The sequence below is a fragment of the Psammomys obesus genome, unplaced genomic scaffold (genome assembly GCF_907164565.1).
Source record: "Psammomys obesus unplaced genomic scaffold, mPsaObe1.curated_primary_1811, whole genome shotgun sequence".
Lineage (NCBI taxonomy): Eukaryota > Metazoa > Chordata > Mammalia > Rodentia > Muridae > Psammomys > Psammomys obesus.
Window position 1 is genome coordinate 9320940 of NW_026596256.1, and position 24447 is coordinate 9345386.

The 24447-nt window shown below is 38.3% G+C and overlaps 1 pseudogene; it reads left to right on the forward strand.

Moving 5' to 3' along the window:
• LOC129668683 (arylacetamide deacetylase-like 2) overlaps positions 1–19732 on the forward strand; it is a 36180-nt pseudogene extending 16448 nt beyond the window's left edge.
• The last annotated feature ends 4715 nt before the right edge of the window (positions 19733–24447 follow it).

The following is a 24447-nucleotide window of genomic DNA, read 5'->3' on the forward strand; positions in this document are numbered from 1 at the left end:
TCTGAGTGTTGGTATTAAAGGCATGTACCACTGTGCCTGGCTGAAAAAAGAAATTACCTTTTGCCTGCCAATTTTACAGTACAGATATAAATGGACAATATTGTAGATTTGTGCTGAAACACTATGATGAATTTTGACTGACAGTAGAACAGAGTCAAGAAGCAAAGAAGAGCAGGTTCAGCTCTGTTTTGTTCCCAGTTCCCAGTTTAAATAAAAAAAATTACTTAGGTTTGAGAAATTTCTAAATAGTAGTGACATTTTGCCACTCTTATAATTTAAGCATCCTTATTACATGATATTTTCAATAGTTTTAATAGAGCACAGTAAGTAATATCCACTTTAATCACTCTACGGTTATTTTAGGTGATTTTTATTCTTTACTTTGAAATACAATCATATTTTGGTGTTGCTTGGTTTATATGCTATTTAAACACTTAGCCATGGCTTAAAATTTTAAAATTCACAAATCTGTCCGAATACCATGGTTTATTATAGAATTGAGAATAATTGAAGAATTCAATGGATACCTTAGTTCCTAAACGTGACAGTTAAAAAATGAGACAGCTCAATTGATATGTGATTCTATAATAGAACACACAGTGAGATGTGGGTGAGCAGGAGAGAGAAAAACGTGGTAGTATTTTGTCTTAGGATTCAGAGTATTTTAGTAATACATATTGATATAACATATATTCGGCAAATAAACTTGATTTTAATTCAAATCCCCCTGTTTATACATGAAATTCTACAACTCTATGGAATTTTGACCAAAGGAAACACCTAATTAACAGTGACTACCAATACTTTGTTCTCAGATTTTCTGAGTTTAAAGTTTTGAATCATCTAATCAATGATCATGAATTGCTTTTGAGTTACAAATTCTACTGAGGGCCCAGTGAGGTTTACAGAGCTTACAAGGAGACTCCTCCTATGTCAGTCTTCTCCCCATAGAACCAATATCCCAAACTCTTTAAACCATAATCTACTTTTTCTTTTAAAATAGAAATTATTAGTAAGTCCAAGTTTAATTGATGGGATTAAATATTCCATTTAGGGCATATACATATATATATATATATTTATTTATATATACATATGCATGCAAAATTGAGAGGTAATTGGATTTATAAGATTAATAATATGGTCTATGTTGGTTTTTTCTTTCTTTCTTTTCTTTTTATTTTATTTTTTCTTGATTTACCTTTAAAGCTACAGGCTTGCTTCTCAGTATCCATTCCCAGCTGCCCTGGAAAACTGTGTTTCAGTGATCAAGTTCTTTCTCCAGGAAAAGATTCTTGCAAAATACAGAGCGGATCCTACTCTGTATTTCAGGAGACAGTTTTGGGGCGCCTCAACAGCAGTGGTAACTCAACTGGTATGTTTTATGTGTCATATGTTTTTGAAACTTGTTTAGTACTAACACTAAAGAAATGTTTTATTTGTATCTGAATGGTGTTTATACTGTAATACATAAAATGTAAAATAACCAAATAAGTATGGTCTTTTTGCATAAATTTAGCTTTAGTTGTGGCTTTAATTAACTAAGTAATGTTAAATAAGGATTTTGTAATCCTACTCTTTCTCTCTCTCTTGTGTGTGTGTTTACTGGGCATTGAATCCAATGCTGTGTGCTTGCTAAACAAATTATCCACCAAGGAACTATGTAATTACCTTCTTTTAAACTATTCTCAAGTTGTTCTCTCATTAAACATCCTTGACTGAACTTGAACTTGCTCTGTAACCCATGTTACTGGCATCTCCAAACTGTTGTGGTCTCCACTTTAACTGGACTTAAAACTCAGTGAGAGAACATATTCTGTGCTCTTGTCAGGAGCTCTGACCTTGCCTTATGTTGCTATGACTCAACCTACTTCCATGGCCCCTTTAGTCTCTGGGCTTCAATTTCCACTGAGGCTTCACATTCATCAATACCCTCTCTAGGCCTCTCATGGTACTGCCAAGCCTTGGCTGCTCCCCACAATCCCTTCATTCCTACAATAATCAGTATCACATGGAAAACAATGTGAACAATGTATTACCACATTCAACTGCTGGCCAACAACCTTACCATCTGGACCACAACCTCTATGTGCTGACCCTGAGGAAACACTTCTCAGAAGATGTTGACTCAGTGATTCCAGTCACGCAGTGATTCTTCAGCTCACACATCCAGCATTAACTGTCCCGGTAAACAGAAAGTTTCACTTTAGTGGTTCTTATTTCAACATATCACATAAATGGCCCTGATAGAGTCTAGGCAAATACTGCTTCCTGGCTTGATCCTCACGGCTTGCTCAGTTTGCTTTGTTATGCCACCCAGGACCACTGACCCAGAAGCTCTCCTGCCCAGAAGGGGATAAGTCAATCACGAGTTAAGGAAAAATACTCTCTGGTTTTACCACAGGCTAGTCTTACAGAGGCATTTTCCAAAGAGCTCTCTCTTCTCAGACAACTCTAGTTTGTGCTGAGTAACAAAAACTAATCAGGGCATCCATCAAGTACAATTTGTGCTGCTCATATGTTCTTGGATGTCTGGGCTTTCCTGGAGAGTGGACCAGCCATCAGAAGCCATATCCTTAAAGAAAACAGACTCTTCCGTTCCCAACACTCATCTATTAATAGATCCTTAAAAGGGGATAAACCTTGTGAAATTAAACTTAATGATGTTTAAGGACTGACATATTTGTTAAGTGTGTTTAACAGTCGTCATAGACACTCTAAATCTCAGCGTGAGTGTACTTCAGTTCATTTTCACAGGAACTGCATAAGCACATTTAAACTGGCATTACTTATTACACAGGTAAATAGATCATCTTTTTGTTTTTATTTTTTTAATTTTTTATTTAACTTGATTGTTTTTATCAGTACAAATGAGTTTTTGCGTGCATGTGTCTGTGCCCCATGTGCATGCAATGCTTCCAGAGGACAGAAGATGGCACGCGACTCCACAGAAACTGAAGCTATGGACAGTTTTGTGTTACCAAGTATGTACTGGGACTCAAACTCAAGCAGCAAGTGCTGGCAAGTGCTGAGCCATCTCTCCAGCGTGGGCAACATGTCTGTCATTAACAGAAAAGTATAATGCTTATTACTGGAAAAATTAAAAGAATATATGATTTTTGTTCTTCTAAAATTTATTAATATCTTTTGTAAATTAATTTTTCAGATTGTATTTCTTTGGCATTTATAATTTTAATGCTTGACTAAATATACTGAGCTCCATTGGAGCTGAACCATTGGGACACCGCATAGATGATTTTTCTCTTCAAGTGCTCTTTTTTCCCTTCTTTCTTTCTCTCTTCATTAAAAAAAAAATAAAATGATGGTGGCACACACACTTAACTCCAGCACGTAGGAGGCAGAGTCAGGCTGATAAAAAATTTCTGTTTTAGAAATTTGAAAAAGTCATCTCTTAAGGTATATTATACTCTTGAACATATGCATATCTACATAGGTTCCGGATGGTTCAATTTCTAAAATTCTGAAGGGTAGGTATGTGGGCTTATTTCTGGGTCGCATAATAGTTACCACTCTAAAATTGCAGAACAAAGAAAAAATATTAAAAGCAGCAAGGGGAAAAGGTCACGTAACATATAAAAGTAGACCTATCAGAATCACACCACACTTCTCAAAAAGAAAATTTAAAAGCCAGAAGGCCCTGGGCAGATGTTGTAGAGTCTCTAAGACACCACAGATGCCAACCCAGACTACTTTACCCAGCAAAGCTTTCAATAGACATAATTGGAGAAAACAAATTATTCAATGACAATACTAAACTTAAACAATGTCAACACAGTAACCCGGCCCTACAGAAGATACTAGAAGGAAAACTCCAACCCAACAAAATCAACTACATCCAAAAAACACTTCACAACAAAAAATTAAAGAAAAACAATTAATAGTAAGACATCAACTCCACAATAAAAGGAAATAACATTCATTGGTCACTATTCTCTATCAAGATCAATGGGCTCAACTCTCCAATAAAAAGACACAGACTAACAGAATGGTTGCGGAAACAGAATCCAATATTCTGCTGCATCCAAGAAACACACCTCTGCAACAAAGATAAAGACTACCTCAGAGTAAAGGGCTGGAAAAATGTTTTTCAAGCAAATGGACCCAGAAAACACACTGGCGTAGCGATCCTAATATCTAATAAAATAGACTTTGAACCAAAATTAATAAGAAAAGATGAGGAGGGGCATTATGTTTTAATCGAAGGAAAAATCCACCAAGAGGACATCACAATTCTGAACAGCTATGCCCCAATACAAAAACACCTACATTCATAAGTAAAACATTATTAAATCTTAAATCACACATCCATCACAACACCTTAATATTGGGTGTAATTCTATACATAATTCTTCTATATGTAATTCTGCCTGTATATGTTACTTGACCCCTTTCCCTTGATGCTTTTAATATTTTTCTTAGTTGTGTACATTTAGTGTTTTGATTATTATGGTCAGGAGGATTTTCTTCTCTTGTCAAATATATTTGGTGTTCTGTGAGCTTCTTGTATGTTTCTAGGCATCTCTTTCTATAGGTTGATGGAGTTTTCTCTTATGATTTTACTGAAAATATTTTCTGGCCTTGGAGTTGAGCCTTCTTGTATTCCAATTTTTCCTAGGTTTGGTCTTTTCATAATGTCCCAGATTTCTTGGTTATTTTGTGTCAGAACTTTTTAGATTTAATGTTTTCTTTTACTGATATATATATTTCTTCAATCATATCTTCTATGCCTGAGATTCTCTCTTCGAGCTCTTCTATTCTGTTGGTGATGCTTTCATCTATAGTTCTGTTCTCTTCCCTAGGTTTTCAATCTCCATGATTTCTTCATTTTGTGTTTTCTTTATTGTTTGTATTACCATGTTCAGATCTTGAATGGTTTTATTAATTTACTTCACCTGGTTGATTGTACTTTTCTCTTTAAAGGCCTCTATCATCTTCATAAGGTTGGATTTAAGGTCAGAATGGGGAGTCATGTTGTTGAATGTCACATCATGTTTTTGTATCCTGAATTAAACAATTTCAGTTTTGCTCACATAACAAGGGTAGACTTACAAGTTATCATATCTTATCTTTCTAGACTTTTACAATCTAGTTTGAGTCATTTTTTTAAGGAATAATATCCTCAATCGTTTTCTTTTAGTTAGTTTATATATTGGATGTAAATGCATGCTCATTTTCCAGGTGGCACCACCAATTCTAGGAGGTGTCTTCATGTACCTCAGTACCAGGACTTTGTCCTTCCCTGAAGGCTTGATTTCCTTCTGTGAGTTTGTGTGGCAATAGGATGAATACATTTAATCACACTGTCTATATTAATTACATGACATACTTGCCAAGTAGGTGCTACATCATTCCAAATACTGCTTTTATGATTGCAATAATAACACCTTCACTTTTAAAGTACACACAGCTCAAAAAGTATTAGTTGACTCATCCTTGAATTCAATGCCTGCAGAATACAGAAGTGGGCACTGAATCCCGGGGTTGGAGTTATAGAGAGTTGTGAGAGGCCATGCGGGTACTGGGAATGAAAGCCAGGTTCTCTAGAAAACCAACCAAAGCTCTTGACTGAGCCATCTCTCCCACTTTAATAAAGCATTTATTTTTAAGACATCATATGACAAATTGACTTTAAGTTCAGGCAGGAATTAAATATTGGTGCATTGGAATTAGGGAATATTGCTCTATGAATTAAGAAAGTGATTCTTTCACTTGGGTGTTTACATGCACAAACATACAGGTGTACATGTAGGAATAAAATTAAAAACAAACCAGGTACCTGTAATAATTGTTACCAACTGATAATCCTGTGGTTGTGGCAGATATAGAATAATTATCATTTAATATTTTATGCTACATTTGACCTTTCTTGAAATAAGATAGGTAAAGACATTGGGTTCTAGATTAGTAGACATATTAGGGGAAATGTCTGGTTACAAATGTTGAAGTGTTTGTGACAAAAATAGGTTATTAATTGCATGTCAGCAAAATTAAGGTTAATAGTATATTATGGGTTGATCTCTCTCTCTCCCTCTTCCCTTCATCTGTTTATGTTATCACAGAAACTATTCTGTGCTGGAGCTGGCTTGGAAAGACCTGCACCAGTACTGCCTACTAGGAGGCCCTCTCCATGCTTGTTTCCATCCTATGTATTCTGCTTTGTCAGCCATACTGGGAGGCATAAGGAATCTCTACTCAACCACTGCTATACCTGCTTCTTTACTTCTCTGGGATGAAATTTATAATTCAAGCAACTTATGAGGCTGGATATTATATACTTTTTTGTATGAGTCAAAATTTTCATCTGAGGGGCCATGGCTAGCCATCAAACTGCAGTTGTTTTTCTTCCAAGAATCTGGTACAGGGTAATGAGAGAAAGGGTCTCCACTTTCACATAAAATTTAAAACCGGGGAGTCCAAGATGGTGGTGACCAAAAAGAACCATATCTGAGGGGCTTAGGATCTGAAATCCAACATTGGTGAGTGGAGAGGCAGCTGAAGCCAGAACATTGACATTGAGGCCTACTGGGTGAGAGGGGACAACCTTTGAGCTGGAATACTTTGTATCCAGGTCACCAGGGGCCTCCTCCAAGGTCTGAGAGTGGCGAATATTCAACTGTCCTGCATGTCCCCTTGCCCAAACATGGACCTCTCTGCTTGGCAGAGGTAGTGGTGGTTGCCCCAAGCCGAGCCTCCATGTTTAGTTACTGAGACAGCAGAAGTTGTGGCAGTAAGGGCCTGCCAGGTCAACGGCTCCTTCAGGCATTTCTATGGGCCTCCCAGGTCAGTTGTTGTGGCAGGCGACTGTATGGGCCTCCAAGGTCAGACGCTGTGGCAGCCAGCTGGACAGGCTTCCCAGGTCTGTGGCTATGGTTAGCCCAAGCAGGATCCTCCCTGCTCAGTGACTGAGAGAGCACAGGTAGCTGTCCCAAGTTCTGGTCTCCCTGCCAGGAGGGCAAACAGTACACACAACTGAGCTCACAGATCTCCCACACTCTCATTTGTCCCTGCCAAATCTGAGAGTAGAGAAGAGAGGGAACTCCTGTGCCTTCTGCACAAGCCCCCGAGCTAGTGAAGGTGTCTTCAAATAGTGCCTGCAGAGCTCCAGGTCCAGAGCTTCATGGTCCCTCTAAGCTAGTAGCCAGATATCTGATCCTTCCCACCCACACCTCCATTGTGAGAACACAAGGATCCTTTGGACAGTGTTCTCAACATCGAAAGCCCTGTTTTGTGGGTCTACCAGTGGAGACCAGGCAAATAATTCCTGGAGCCCAAAGAGTTCTGAATACCAGTCTTATAGTATGACAGGCCTGTAGGTCACTGAGGTATTCAGGGCACCTGCGTATGCTTATTGTATCCAGGAACAGCGCCAGCACCCTTTCCTCTGCTTGAGCTCCTTCCAGGCAACTACATGCTCTAGTACACTGTCTCTCAAGACACACATAACTCACACACCCACACTTATGCAGAAGCTTTCGCAACATTATTCCTTTAGCTATAACGGAAATACCAACATCCACTCTTGACTGGTGGACCCCTCTCTTCCTCCTGAAGAATACTCCAGACACCAGAGACAGATGGATCCAGTCTGAAGTACAGACTCCAGGAACAAACAGCAAAGTTTACAGATAAGTAGATGGCTATAGATTGGCATAAAAACACATTCAACAAAAATCAGGACATCATGCCTTCATCAGCAACCGGAAAACTCAATGACTATGCTAATATTCATAATAAAAATATGCTAATTTATTGGAAATGCAGGAAAATTATTTTAAAGCTATGCTTATCCAGTTATTAGAGGCACTTAAAGAGGAAATGAACAAAGCTCTCAAAAAAAATACAGGCAAATACAGCCACACATATAGAGGCACATAAAGAGGAAATGAATAAAAAAAATAGAGGCCATGATGGAAAGACAGGAATCCACATTCAAACAAATGAAGGAAATGGTGCAAGACATGAAAACAGAATTAGAATTAGAATTAAAAAAAAAAAAACAGAAATAAAGAAAACCCTCGAGCTGAAGAACTTAGAGAAAAGATCAGGAACCACAAAGGTAAGCATCAACAAGAGAATGTAAGAGATGGAAGAAAGAATCTCAAACACTGAAGATAAAATTGCAGAAATTGATACTTCTCTCAAAGAAAAAGTAAAATCAGAAAAGTTCCAAATACAAAATATCCAATAAATCAAGGACTTCATGAAAGGAAAGAAATCTAAGAATGCTAAGAATAGATGTAAAAGAAGAATCTATGCTTCAAGATCCAGAAAATATTTTCATGAAAATCATAGAAGAAAATGTTCCCAACTTAAAGAAAGAGATATCCATAAACATACAAGAGGCCTACAGAACACCAAATATACTAGACTAGAAAAGAAATTTCTCATGTCACATCATAGTGAAAACACTTAATCTACAGAACAAAGAAAAAAAATTCAAAAGCAGCAAGGGAAAACGGCCAAATAACATACAAAGGTAGACCTATCAGAATCTCACCAGACCACTCAAGAGAAACTGTGAAAGCCAGAAGGGCCTGGGCAGATGTCATGCAGACTCTAAGACACCACAGATGCCAACCCAGACTACTATGCCCAGCAAAGCTTTCAATCAACATAGATGGAGAAAAAAAATTCCATGACAAAACTAAACTTAAACAATATTCACACAGAAACCTAGCCCTACAGAAGATACGAGAAGGAAAATTCCAATCCAACGAAAACAACTACACCCAAGAAAACTTTGGATATAGATAAATTCACAACAAAAAAATAAAAGAAAACAATTAATAGTAAGACATCAACTCCACAATAAAAGGAACTCACATTCATTGGTCACTATTATCTATCAACATCATGACTCCACTCTTCAATAAAAAGACACAGACTAACAAAATGGTTGTGGACACAGGACACAATGTTCTGTTGCATCCAAGAAACACACCTCTGCAACAAAGATAAACACTACCTCAGAATAAAGGGCTGGAAAAAGGTTTTTCAAGCAAATAGGCACAGAAAACAAGCTAGTCCCTTGTGGTAGGCACCTGTCCTGTTACTTGTTTTAATATATCTGGCCACAGAGGTCTTTTATGAGACTGTATCTCCAACCAAGGACTATGTATGGCTATAACCTAGAACCCCTGCTTGGATCTAGCCCATGGCAGCTCAGTATCTAATTGGACTCCCTAGTAAGGGGAACAGGGACTATTTCTGACATGAATTCAATGGCTGGCTCTTTGACCAACCCCCACCCCTGAGGGAGAAAAAGCCTTGCTAGGCCACAGAGGAGGACACTGCAGCCAGTACTGAAGAAACCTGATAAACTAGGGTCAGATGGAAGGGGAGTTACCTGTCAGTGGACTTGGAAAGGGACACGGAGGAGATGAGGGAGAAAGGGTGGGATTGGGAGGGAATGAGGGAGTGGGCTAGAGCTCTGATATAAAGTTAATACATTGTAACTAACATTAAAAAAATGAAAATTTAAAAAAGAAAACAAGCTGGGATAGCTTTCTTAAGATCTAATAAAATAGGTTTTCAACCAAAATTAATCAAAAAAAAAATAAAGATGTGGAGGGACACTTAATTCTCATCAAATGAAAAATCTATCAGGAGGACATCACAATCATGAACAACTCTACTCCAAGCAAGAGCACATGCACTTGTAAATGAAACATAATTAAAACTGAAATCACACATCAATCCCAACATCTTGATAGTGGGAAACTTCAATACTCCACTCTCACATAAGGAGATCAAGGGGATACAAATTAGAAAGGAAGAAGTCAAAGTATCACTATTTGTAGATGATATGATAGTATACATTAGTGACCCCAAAAATTCAACCAGAGAACTCTTTCAGCTGATAAACACCTACACCAAAGTGGCTGGATACAAAATTAACTAAAACAAAACAAAACAAAACAAAACAAAAAACAAAAAACAGTAGCCCTCCTGTATATGAAAAGCAAGATGGCTGAGAAAGAAATTTAGGAAACAATACCCTTCACAACAGCCACTAATAACATAAACTACCTTGGTGTGACTTTAACCAAGCAAGTGAAAGATATGCTTGAAACAAACTTTAAGTCTCTGCAGAAAGAAATTGAAGAAGATATCAGAAGATGGAAAATTCTCCCTTGCTAATGGATAGGTAGGATTAACATAGTGAAAATGGCCATCCTACCGAAAGCAATCTGCAGATTCAATGCAATTCCCATCAAAATACAAACACAATTCTTTACAGACATTGAAACAAAAAAAAATTCAATTTCATATGAAAAAATAAAAAAACCCAGAGTTGCTACAACAATCCTGTATAAAAACAGATCATCTGGAAGTATCTCCATTTGTGATCTTAAGCTGTACTACAGAGAAATAGTAATAAAAACTGCATGGTACTGGTATAGAAACAGAATGGTTGATCAATGGAATCAAATAGAAGACCCAAAAATAAACCCCCACACCTACGGTACTTGATTTTTTGACAAAGAAGCCAAAATCATACAATGGAAAAAAGACAGCATCTTCAACAAAAATATGCTGTTCTAACTGGATGTCTACATGTAGAAAAATGCAAATACATTCATATTTACCACCCTGCACAAAATTAAATTCCAAGTGGATCAAAGACCTCAACATAAAACCAGACACACTAAATCTGTTAGAAGAAAAAGTAGGGAAGAGCCTTGAACTCGTTGGCACAAGAGAGAACTTCCGGAACAGAATACCAACAGCTCAGGCTCTAATATCAACAATCAATAAATGGGATCTCATGGAACTGAAAATCTTCTGTAAAGCATAGGATACTGTCATTAGAACAAAATGATAGCCTACAGACTTGGAAAGGACCTTCATCAATCCTACATCTGACAGAGAGCTAATATCCAGAATTTATAAAGAATTTAAGAAGTTAAAAAAGCAACAAATCAAGGAACCCAATTAAAAAATTGGGTACAGAGCTAAACAGAGATTTCTCAATACAGGAATATCAATTGATAGAGAAACACTTAAAGAATTGCTCAATGTTCTTAGTAATTAGGAAAATACAGATCAAAACGACCCTGAGATTTCACATTACACCCATCAGAATGGCTAAGATCAAAAACTCAAGTAATAATACATGCTGTAGAGGGTGTGGAGAATGTACATTCCTCCATTGCTGGGGGAATGTATACTTGTACAACCACTTTGGAAATCAATCTGGAGCTTTCTCAGACAATTAGAAATAGAGTTACATGAAGATCAGCTATACCACTCCTTGGCATATATCCAAAATTTGCTGAAGTATACAACAAGGACATTTGTTCAACCATGTTTGTAGCAGCTTTGTTTGTAATAGCCAAAATCTGGAGACAACCCAGATGTCCCTCAATGGAGGAATGGATACAGAAATTATGGTACATTTATACAATGGAATGCTACTCAGCAATTAAAAATAAAAAATCATGAAATTAGTAGGCTGATGGAGGGAACTAGAAAAGATCATCCTGAGTGAAGTATCCCAGAAGCAGAAAGACACACATGGTATATAATCATTAATAAGTGGATATTAGTCATAAAATATAGGATAAACATACTAAAATCTGTACCTAAAGAAGCTAAGTAAGAAGGAGGACCCTGGGTAAGATGATCAATCCTCACTCAGAAGGGCAAATGGAACGGACATCAGAAGAAGGAGAAAATAGGCAACAGGACAGGAGCCTACTCCAGAGGACCTCTGAAAAACTCTACCCAGCAAAGTATCAAAGCAGATGCTGAAGCTCTTGGCCAATTTGGGCAGAGTGCAGGTAATCTTGTGAAAGAAGGGGGAGATAGAAATACCTGGATTGGTCAGGAGCTCCACAAGGAGAGCAACAGAACCAAAAAATCTGGGCAAAGGGGTCTCTTTTGAGACTGATATTCTAAACAAAGACCATGCTTGGAGTCAACCTAGAACCCCTGCACAGATGTAGCCCATGGCAGCTCAGTTTTCAAGTGGCTTCTCTATTAATGGGAACAGGGACTCTGATATGAACTCAGTGGCTGGTTCTTTGATCGCCTCCCCCTGAAGGGGGAGCAGTCTTACCAGGCTACACATGAAGACAATGTAGGCAATCTGGGTGAGACTGTATATACCAGGGTCAGAGGGAACTGGATGATAACCTTTCCCATCAATGGACTTGGGGAGGTGCATGGGAGGCTATAATGGAGAGAGGGTTGTTGTGGGAGGGGATTAGGGTGGGGCTATAGCTGAGATAGAAAGTGAATAAACTGTCATCAATAAAAATAAATTAATTAAAAATTAAAAAAAGAACAAGAACAAGAAATAAATTAAATTTAATACCACACATTGACTCTGGGGTAAGAGTAACTACCTTCTGCAAAGCATAGCTGTGACCTTATAAAAGTCTATGAGATATGAAAGACTGCAAAAGACAGAGGTTTTGTTAACATGACAGGACCCTTTTGATAAAGTTAAACCCCATACATGAGTGTTCACCTTAGCTGAATGGCAAAGGACATGCAACGCTGAAATTGGTGAATGAAGGGGCTGTTCAAGCCTGAACAGAGTTATCTAGACTTCCAGGAAGAAAGAGACTAACCATGAACTGAATCCATCTAGATTTGGGTCGGCAGAGTCCTCCAGGAGGAGACACTCAAGGAGGTAATCCCTAGGCACTTCCCCATATCCAACTCTCTACTCCCCCTTTGGAGGAGGCTAGAAGTGGCCCACAGAACCCACCACAGACCACACTGTACCACAGTCCCAGCCAGAGCTGCAGCTTCCACCAAAAAAAACCGGAGATCTGGGGCTGAGAAAAACCAATCCTTTTGGGCACTTCCCTGCCATAACCCTGCCCCAGCAGAGGGGAAAGATAGAGAGGCACACAGTGGCATCACAGCACCTGGACCCCAGTGCTGCCAGCTGCTCCTAGCAAACAAACTTCAGCTCGAGATCTGGGACTGTGGTCATTCAACACATCCTGACACTCTCCAGGGTGCACTGCAATAAGGTTTAGAACCAAGTCCTTGCACTGGTGGCTCCCTGGCCCCTGGCAGAGAAACCCCTGGCTCAGGATTGGGGACTGAGAATTCCCAACCCGGCCTGGCACTCCCCTGAGAGTGCTGCCATAAGCTTGCCCTAGTGGAGGAGAAGGTCAGAGAGGCAGCCTGCCACAGGCCACAGCACACCCTCTCCAGCACACCCAGCGGCCCCTGGCAGAGAAACCTGAGTTCCAGATCTGAGGACACTCAACCTTACCTGGTAGTCTCCGGGAACCACCGACATATGTGCTAACACTGGGCAGCTTCTGGCAGAGAGCTCTAGGCCCGGGATCTGAGATTGAGGACACTCAACCCAACTCTTTCCAGTGCTACCCCACGACCAGCCTTCCCTGGCAGAGGTGAAGGTGAGAGAGGTGGCACACAGGGCAGGGAGACACCAAGTCCTGCTGCTACAGTGCCACAGAGCTGACTGTTAGCCTACACCCACTTCTGCCCCGGCAGGATCAAAGTGGAGAGTAGAGAGCAAGGGGAACCCCTGTGCAATCCAACTGGTCCTGCAAGGGAGTGAGTGTGCCTTCTAGGGAGTGTTTGCCCCAGACTCAAGGCCTCCCTATGCAAGCAACCAGACAAGAGATCCCTGCCACCCACACCCCTAGTGTGGACACCATAGGGATTCTTGGGACAGTGACCCCAACGCTGAAGCCTCTGCCTTGTGAGACTACCGGTGAAATCCAGGCAAACAATCCCTGGATTGTTTGAGCTGTATACTAGTGGCCTGCAGGCCACTGCAATAGTCAGGGAATTGGTGCATGCACACTGCACCTGCTAAAAGTGCATGCAAATAGCGCCAGCATCACATTCCTTACTTAGGTAAAACTGAAACCAGAACACACACTCCCAAACCAGTGAACCTCTCCCATCTTCCTGAATAAACAGTCCAGAAAACAGAAAGAGACGATCTTAGCCTGAACTACAAACCCCAGGAGCATCTGGTTATATATAACCAGATGGCCAGAGGCAGATTTAAGAACACACCCAACAAAAATCAAGACATTTCGGCTTCACCAGCAACCTCCCAAATCAGTGGACACTTCAATTTATTAGATACACAAGAAAACGACTTTAAAACTATGTTTTTCCAGCTATTAGAGGCCCATAAAGATGAAATGAACAAAGGCTTCAAAGAAATAGCCACAGAAATCAAGACAAAGAGGAAATAAATAAAACTCTCAGAGAAATGACCACGAAAATTGAGGCAAACAAAGAGATGAACAAAGCTCTCAAAAATTATCTACACAAATGAAGGCAAATAAAGAAGAAATGAACAAAGCTCTCAAAGAAATACAGGCAAATACAGCCAAACAAGTAGGGACACAATTAGCAATTTTTAGAGGTAATGGACAAAAAAATAGAAGCCATCATGGAAAGACAAGAATCCACATACACGTAGATAAAGGAGACGGTGCAAGACATGAAAACAGAATTAGAATCTATAAAGAAAACACAGAGAAAAATCTAGAGCTGGAGAACATAGAGAAAAGATCAGGAACTACAAAGGTAAGCATCACCAACAGAATACAAGAGATGAAAGAGAGAATCTCAGGTGCCGAAGATACACATGCAGAAATTGACACGTCTCTCAAAGAAAAAATCAGAAAACTTCCAAACAAAAAACATTCAAAAAATCAAGGACACCATGAAAAGACAAAATCTAAGCATAATAGGAGTAGATGAAAAAGAAGACATCAGGCTCCAAGGTCCGGAAAATATTTTCAAAAAATTATAGAAGAAAATTTTCCCAACTTAAAGAAAGAGATGCCCATAAACATACAAGAGGCCTACAGAACACCAAATAGACTAGACCAGAAAAGAAATTCTTCACGTAACATCATAGTCAAAACACTGAATCTTCAGAACAAAGAAAAAAATTTAAAAGCAGCAAGGGAAAAAGACCCAGTAACATATGAAGGTAGACCTATTAGAATCATACCAGATTTCTCAGCAGAAACTATTAAAGCTAGAAAGGCCTGGACAGAAATCATGCAGTCCTTAAGGGACCACAGATACCAACCCAGACTACTATACCCAGCAAAACTTTCAATCAACATAAATGGAGAAGTCAAAATATTCCATGACAAAACCAAATTTAAACAATATCTACACAGTAACCCAGCTCTACAGAAGTTACTAGAAGGGAAACTCCAAACCAAAGAAAACAACTACATTGAAGGAAACAGAGGAAATAGATAACTAGGCAACAAAAAACAAACAAACAAACAAACAAAAAAGAATACAGGCAATGAAACTCATCAACACCACCAACCCCACATCAAAAGAAAGTAACGATTGTTGGTCACTAGTATCTATCAACATCAACGGACTCAACTCCCCAATAAGAAGACACAGACTAACATAATGATTGCAGAAACAAGATCCAACATTCTGTTGCATCCAAGAAACACACCTATGTAACAAAGATAAACACTACCTCAGAGTAAAGGGTTGGAAAAATGTTTTTCAAGCAAATGGTTCCAGAAAAAAAGTTGGAGTAGCCATCCTAATATCTAATAAAATAGACTTTCAACCAAAATTAATCAAAAAAGATAAGAAGGGCCACTATATTCTCATCAAAGGAAAAATCCACCAAGAGGACATCGCAATTTTGAACATCTATGCCCTAAATACAAGAGCGCCTACATTCATAAATAAAACATTATTAAAGCTTAAATCACACATTGATCCTAATACCTTAATAGTGGGAGACTTCAACACCCCACTCTCACCAATGGACAGATCAACTAGACAGAAACTAAAGAGGGAAATAAAAGAACTTACAGAATCCCTAAATCAAATGGACCTAATAGACGTCTACAGAACTTTACACCCAAACTCAAAAGAGTATACCTTTTTTTCAGCACCTGATGGAACCTTATCCAAAATAGACCATATAGTTGGTCACAAAGCCAGCCTCAACAGATACAAGAAGATTGAAATAATCCCTTGTATTCTATCTGACCACCATGGACTTAAGCTGGACCTCAACAACAACAGAAATAATAAAAAGCCGACACACACATGGAAACTGAACAACTTGCTACTCAATGACAACTGGGTCAAGGAAGAAATAAAGAAAGAAAATAAAGACTTCCTAGAATTCAATGAAAATGAAGGCACAACTTGCCCAAATTTATGGGACACTTTGAAAGCAGTACTCAGAGGAAAATTCATTGCTCTAAGTGCCTTCAAGAAGAAATTTGTAACATCACATACAAGCAACTTAATGGCCCAACTGAAAACCCTAGAAAAAAAAGGAGCAGACACATCCAAGAGAGCAGAAGGATGGAAATAATTAAACTCAGGGCTGAAATCAATCAATTAGAAACAAATAAAACTATTCAAAGAATCGATGAAACAAAAAGCTGGTTCTTTGAGAAAATTAACAAGATAGACAAACCTTTAGCCAAACTAACTAAAAAGGAGAGAGGATCTAATCAAATCAGCAAAATCAGAGATGAAAAGGGTGACATAACTACAGACACTGAGGAAATCCAAACAATCATTAGGTCATACTACAAAAGCCTATATGCCACAAAATTTGAAAATCTAAATGAAATGGACAATTTTCTTGATACATTCCATCTAACAACATTAAGTCAAGATCAGGTAGAAAGACTGAATAACCCTATATCCCCCAAGGAAATTGAAGCAGTCATTCACAGTCTCCCCTCCAAAAAAAGCCCTGGGCCCGATGGCTTCAGCGCAGAATTCTACAAGACCTTCAAAGAAGTGCTAACACCAATTCTCCTCAAACTATTCCACAAAATAGAAACAGAAGGAGCACTACCAAACTCATTCTACGAAGCCACAGTCATCTTGATACCTAAAGCACACAAAGACCCAACAAAAAAAGAGAACTTCAGTCCTAACTCTCTTATGAACATTGATGCAAAAATACTCAATAAAATACTGGCAAACCGAATCCAAGAACATATCAAAGATATCATCCACCATAACTAAGTAGGCTTCATCCCAGGCATGCAAGTGTGGTTCAGTATACAGAAATCCATCAATGTAATCTACCATATAAACAAACTGAAGGAGAAACTTTTGTTATCACTGCTCAGGTCTATGGTGCTAATAAATCCAGACAGTGACAAGTGTTCCTTTAATATCCTCTTATGTAGAAAGGACCCTTAAGTGGATTTTCTATTCTCCAAAGTTTCTGAGAAATTTGACATATGATATTCTGAAAGTATTTTGTGCTTTACGAATCACTATTTGGGGATTTCTCATAACAGAAGAAGTTTTGTTTTAGGAAGAACTTAGAGGTAAGTTCAAATATCCCCATATTTTTACATCTTTAGCACAAAGAGTATTGAAGAAGTTAACTGTGTGGCTCAGGCTAGGGCTAGAGAAAATTCAAGTCCAGACGTTCTCTACCATAACTCTTTCCTTTATGGTAACCTTTAATTTCTTGGCATTTTTTTGTTTCTTTTGATATAAATTTTGTGGATATTGAAATATTACTGAGAAAGCCATTATTCCCTAATTTTTCTTAATGTGTGATAGTTTAATTTAATTTAAAATTTTTTTTTGTCTATGTGCATCACTCTCTGTGTGAGTATGTGTTTGTGTGTGTGTTTGTGTGTGTGTGTGTGTGTGTGTGTGTGTTGTAGTCCTTTCATGTTGTGGTCCTTATCATTGTTTTGGAATGGATTTTTCCAACTGAGCCATCTCCCCAGGCTCACATTTCACTTAGTTCATCAGTTTCTTCTATATCTCAATTAAGTATCAAAAGCTTAAAGTTTAACCTTCCTCGTATTCATGTACCACTAGCAGGTGTTGATTTAATTGGGAACCATGACTGTTTATACTTGGAAAAGCTATTACTTGGCTTGGTGTCAGTTTTACTGTGCTTACTGCTACTTCTTACTTCCCAAGACACTGAATTTTATTTGAAAAATTACTGTCTTAAAGCCATTGGGAAGGATCAAGAGCCCAGAAAAGATTTTCTTAGGAAAAAATTCTTTCTTCATTTTCCTTATGAACTTGCAAGATTTTATGCCTATTGTGTGTGCATTTTTGAGTTGGTCAGATCCTCTTTCTTGGGATGTGCTGCAAATGTTTCAGCTATTCCTCCTATTCAACATAAGTTAACTTCTTTTATGAGGACATGTCCTTGACCTAAACAAATGCTGAACTTTCTGGTAGAGGGCTGCAGGTACACTTGTGGACATGGCTCTGCTGTGGGAGCACATGTGCTGCCTAAGGAAGGCTCTTTGACACCCACTGTAGGCTGTATGGAGTGAATAGGACTAGAAATTGGAAGGTAAGAGTCTCCTTAGAGCTGCCAACTCTTGACACTTCCATTTCTGATGAAGACATGCTACACACAAAATGGGCTACTATCTTCTACTCTTCCGATTTTCAGAAATTATTCTTTTTATTTTCTGTCATGCTAGAATACTAATAACCAAAGGTAAGACATATGATAGTATTGTTATTAACATGTAACAGCACATGGTTGTGTCCATCTGAATGGGTTTGGACATGTTCTTTTATTATATCCATTGTTGCTGCTCCTTTAGATCACTATGCATCAAAAAAACTGTTGTAAGAAAGCAGGGCATCATGACACTTGCCTATATCCACATCACTTGGGAGCCTGATACAAAAGGACACTATGTTCTGAACAGACAAAAATAATTTGTTACCAAAGTCTAAAAACAAACAAACATTTCCCCCCCCCTTTTTTTTTAGACCAGACCAGGCTGACCTCGAACTCACAGAAATGCCTGCTGCTCCCTCCTGATGCTGGGATTAGAGGCATGCAACCATGGCAGCTGGCTCTAAAAAATATTTTTTGAGATAGCCTTTCTGTCATCTTCAGTAGGACTCTTCATATCATGATCCTGCTTGGTTGCATGTGTAAATAAGCATGTATAAACAGGAGAGCATGGACCATTTTCTCACTGAAGATGTAATGACAGTTTTAGATTTCAAACAATAAATGAATGATATGCAAGTAACACTAAACACTATTTTGATTTGTAGATTTATTTACCTCAAGTTATTAAAATAAAGTTAGTAAACTTTTGGTTTAAAAGCTATTGACTCACTGTCATTCATTATACATTTTATTTATAGCTACGGAATGATCCAGAATACAAAAACAAAATTAAAGCACAAAACTTGACATACCCTGCACTATAGACAATTTGATACCTTAACGCCATCTTATCAGGAGTATGAACATGGTCCCTTTCTGTCAAGGAATGTAGCAATTAATTTGTCTTGTATGTATTTATCAGATAATAAATAATTGACCAAGATAATGCTGAAAAATAACCATGTGCCTGAAGAATCAAGACATCTGTTTAAGTTTGTTAACTGGATTGACTTCCATCGTAAGAAATATAAAAAGAACCATGTGAACACTGAACCAGTTCTTGGAAAATTAAATGCTTCCATCCAGGATTTGTGGATAGTCGAGTATCGCCTTTTACAGAGATTGCCATCAACTTACATCTTCACATGTGAACATGACATCCTATGAGATGATGGACTCATTTATGTCACTCTACTCAGAAGTGCTGGAGTTCCACTCACTCATGACCACATAGAGGATGGAATCCATGGAGCCATATCATTTCCCTCAGCACCACTTTATTTACAATTAGGTTTAAGAATAAGAGATAAGTATATCAGTTGGTTAGAAGAAAACCATTAAATCAGTGGTACATATAGCTAAGTAATCCCTCTATCAGCAAAGTAATATAAAGGTTATCCACTAAAGCATTTTAAAATTAAAGAGTTTAAATGTCACTGGCCAGCAGTGACACCTGAGAGGCTGAATTCCACTGCTCAGATGCCATTAACTCCAAATTTGCCATTAACTCCAAAAAGTCTGCCACATTTAAATATGACTTTCACTTTGGATAAGCCTAGTTTTAAGCTAGAATAAATGTAGTTGGGTGTCATTTTGTTTTGACGACAGTGTCTTCTGCTTTACAGAAGCTTTTCAGTTTCATGAGGTCCCATATTGAGTGTTGATGTTAGAGCCTGTGCTGTTGGTGTTCTGTTCAGAAAGTTGTCTCCTATGCCAATGAGTTCTAGGCTCTTCCCACTTTTTCTTCTAACCGATTTAGTGTGTCTGGTCTTATGTTGAGGTCTTTGATCCACCTGGAAGTAGACAAATGGGATGGACATTGGAAATAGGAGAAAACAAGTAACAGGACAGGAGCCTACCACAGAGGGCCCCTGAAAGACTCTACTTAGCAGTATATTAAAGCAGATGCTGAGACGCATAATCAAACCTTGGGCAGAGTTCAGGGAATCATATGAAAGAAGGGGGAGTTAGTATGACCTGGAGAGGACAGGAGTCCCACAAGGACCAAATATATCTGGGCACAGGGGTCTTTTCTTTGACTGTTTCTCCAACCAAGGACCATGCATGGATATACCCTAGAACCCTGCCCATTTGTAGCCCATGGCAGCTCAGTATTCAAGTGGGTTCCCTAGTTAGGGGCTACAGCTGGGATACAAAATGAGTAAACTCTAGTTAATATAAAAAATAAAATTAAAAAAAAGAAAAATACAGAATTGAACATAATCCTGTGTAGATGACAAGCGTATCTCCTGGAGAATTAAAAAACCTAAACCCCAGGGCAGCCTCTAAATCATAAAAATAAAGATGTCAAGACCTTTTAAATTTTCAAAACTTAGGCTTTACCCAGTCGGACTCTCAAAAATCTCACCTAAGTTAACCTGTTGACCTTGTCTAAACCAGCCACATGGCCAGTTATCCCCCCAGAATTCATGGGTCTCCTGGTGAAAATGCTTTCCTTTCCTCCCATCCCAGAACATCTTTCTCCATTAGAGGAAGTCTACCTTCCACTTCCTGTCCTTCTGCCCAGATAATTGGCCAATCAGTTCTTTATTGACAGCTGCTATATCCACACAAGACATTCTTCCACAATCCTGTTTCTAAGTGTCTTCTGTATATAATGAATCATAACCTCTTTATTAGGCCACTGGGGTTTTCCATGGCTTGGAAAAGGTAAGAAGGTTACTGGTTTTATCATCTGGAGCTTGTCATTATGAAATTCAGTCCTTCGCCCACATATTAGGAACCATCTCTGACAAGTAATTGAAATTTAAATATTAGAAATCATTCCATAACAAGATAGAGATCTCTGTATAAATAATTTATGGGATGGTGATTAGGATGGCTTGCTAACTGTAATTTTAGAAAGTGTTATATATATATATATATATATATATATATATATATATATATATTCTAAATCTAAATATATATATTCTAAATTCTAGAATATATATATATATTCTAAAATCTATTATATGGTGACTTACTAAGGGAATTAGGTTGAGAGCTTGCACAGTTTTGAAATATACTCTGGGCAATATGTCTGTGAACCAACATGTAAGCCTGATTGTAATCTTCAATCTCTTAGCACAGACTAAGAGAGTAAGGAAGACACAGTAAGCTAACTTGGAAATAAGATAAATATAACGGGAAATAAAATAGAAAAACCAGGGAAGAAAAAAAACCGTTCTTCAAATATTGCTAATAATTGAGAATAATGTAAGTAAATATTCAGAGCATATTATAACCCTATCACAAAATTTCATGCTATTTTTTGATTCTTAAGGAATTACAAAATTCTCAAATCCAGTGGTTGGTGAAATAGATGGCTCAGTGATAATGATAGTCCTGAGTTCATTTCCAGAAACTCTCATAAAGGGGGAAAGAAAATCCTGACTCTCTAAAGTTGTCTTCTCTCCGCATGAGTTCTATCTTAGAGTCCCATGCCCATATGCACACACATGATATACACACAAATTATAGTAAACAAAATTAAATAAAAACTAATCAATTAAAAAGCAGACAAAACAACAACAAACAAACAAATAAAAACACAAAACAACTCCAAAATGTCTACTCTTTGTGATCATGTAAGATGCTGGATTTTCTACAGTGTTTCAGGGAAAACTTTAGAACACTGTTAGAACTTTTATAGTTTCTGATCTTTTAAATTTCAAGTTGAATTTTATATATGATATAAAAGGCAAATTTCATCCTTTGTATACATGTAGTAGTTTCTTCAGCATTGTTAATCAAAGATTATTCCTTTCCTACTGCATGTTATTATTTTGTTGAAGATTTCTTTGTTAAAATAGGTAGATATACACATGGTTCCCTAGTCTGTTGTTATATTTTATTCATACTCCAACCAAGGACTATCCATAGAGATAACCTAGAACCCTGACAATGCAGCCACTTCTGATGAGAACTGATAGACTAAGATCAGAAAGAAGGAGAGGAAGACCTCCCCTATCAGTGGACTTGGGGAGGGGCATGCATGCAGAAAGGGGGGGGAGGGTGGGACCGGGAGGGGAGTTGGGAGGGGCTTATGGGGGGATACAAAATGAATAAAGTGTAATTAATAAAAGTTAAATAAAAAATTAAAAAATAGTAATTTATTTTATTATCATTTATTGATTTTATCCTACTCACCCTCCCTCTTCTCCCCTATGCCCTTTTCCTAGTCCTCTAATAGAGGAGGACCTTCCCCCCTTCTATCTGACCCTAGCTTACCAGGTCTCATCAATGCTGGCTGCATCATCTTTCTCTGTGGTCTGGCAAGCCTGCAACTCCCCCACCCCCCAGGGGGAGGTAATCAAAGAGCTGGCCACTAAGTTTTTACTTTTTATGTTTTATTTTTTTCTTCTGTTGAAAAAAAGTTTTCTTTCTCATACAATATATCCTGATTAAATTGTCCCCTCCCTCTATTCCACCCGATTCATACCTACATCCTCTCCCATCTGGGCCTATTCCCTTTCTGTTTATTACTAGGAGAGAACAAGCTCCTGAGACATAATAAAATATGGCAAATATATATGGAAGACCCATAGTCCCTGGAAGCAGCAAGAGTCATGAAGCTAGCAGAGTTGCTTGACACAGTTCCAGCAATGTTGAATGGATTATTACAATCACTATCCTTTTATCTTTAACTTTTGGATGTTTATCTCTGTGTGTTGCATTATTGGGGACTTTCTGCATTATGAGTCAATTTATGTCTTTTCCTGAGAAAAATTCTGAGTCTTTTTTTAAAATTTTTTATTAATTACACTTTATTCATTTTGTATTCCCCCATAAGCCCCTCCCTCCTCCCCTCCAGATCCCACCCTCCCTCCCCTTTCTGCATGCATGCCACTCCCCAAGTCTACTGATAGGGGAAGTTCTCCTCTCCTTTCTGATCTTAGTCTATCAGTTCTCATCAAAAGTGGCTGCATTGTCCTCTACTGTGGCCTGGTAAGGCTGCTCCCCCCTCAGGGGGAGGTGATCAAAGAGCAGGCCAATCAGATTATGTAAGAGGCAGTCCCTCTTCCCATTACTAAGTTCACTTGGACACTGAACTGCCATGGGCTACATCTGTGCAGGGGTTCTAGGTTATCTCCACAAATAGTCCTTGGTTGGAGTATGAGTCTCTGGGAAGTTCCCTGTGTTCAAATTATCTTGTTCTGTTGCTCTGCTTGTGGAGTTCCTGTCCCCTCAGGCTCTTACTATTTCCCACTTCTTACATAAAATTCCATTCACTCTGCCCATCAGTTGGCCATCAGGCTCAGCATCTGCTTTGATAGTCTATACTGCAGAGGCTTTCAGAGGCCCTCTGTGGCAGGTTCCAAGGTTGTTTCCTGTTTTCTTTTTCTGGCTTTCAGAGGCCCTCTGTAGCAGGTTCCGAGGCTGTTTCCTATTTTTTTCTTCTGATGTCCATCCTCTTTGCCTTTCAGGATGGGGATTGAACATTTTAGTTAGGGTCCTCTCTTTTGCTTAGTTTGTTTAGATGTACAGATTTTAGTGGGTTTATTCTATGTCTTTTTAAAGAAAATCCTAAAATTAACTTCATCTGGCCACTATTCAGAATTCTTCCTTATGCCCTGGAGATCATTAAACATGGGCAAGTTCATAGGTAGATGAGGCAATTACTTCAGAAATCTTCCTTTGGTATCTGCCCCTGAGCTAACTCAAATAGCATTATTAGTAAAGAGTAAACAGAGACAATTGTTAAACCCTGACTGGCCAGGAAAATAGGTTATAGATGCAAGGCCTCCTTTTATTGTAGGCTTAAAGATCTTTAAATAATGTAGTTTAAAAATAGGTGACCTTGTTTTTAATTGCTGAGTAGTATTCCATTGTGTAAACCATGAAATTTGTAGGCAAATAGTAGGATCTAGAAAAGATCATCCTGTTGAGGTATCCCAGAAGCAGAAAGGCACACATGGCATGTACTCACTTATAAGTGGATCCTAAACCTATAATATAGGATAAACATACTAAAATCTGTACACCTAAAAAGGAAAAAAAAGAAAGAGGACCCAGGGTAAGATGATCAATCCTCATTTAGAAAGACAAATGGG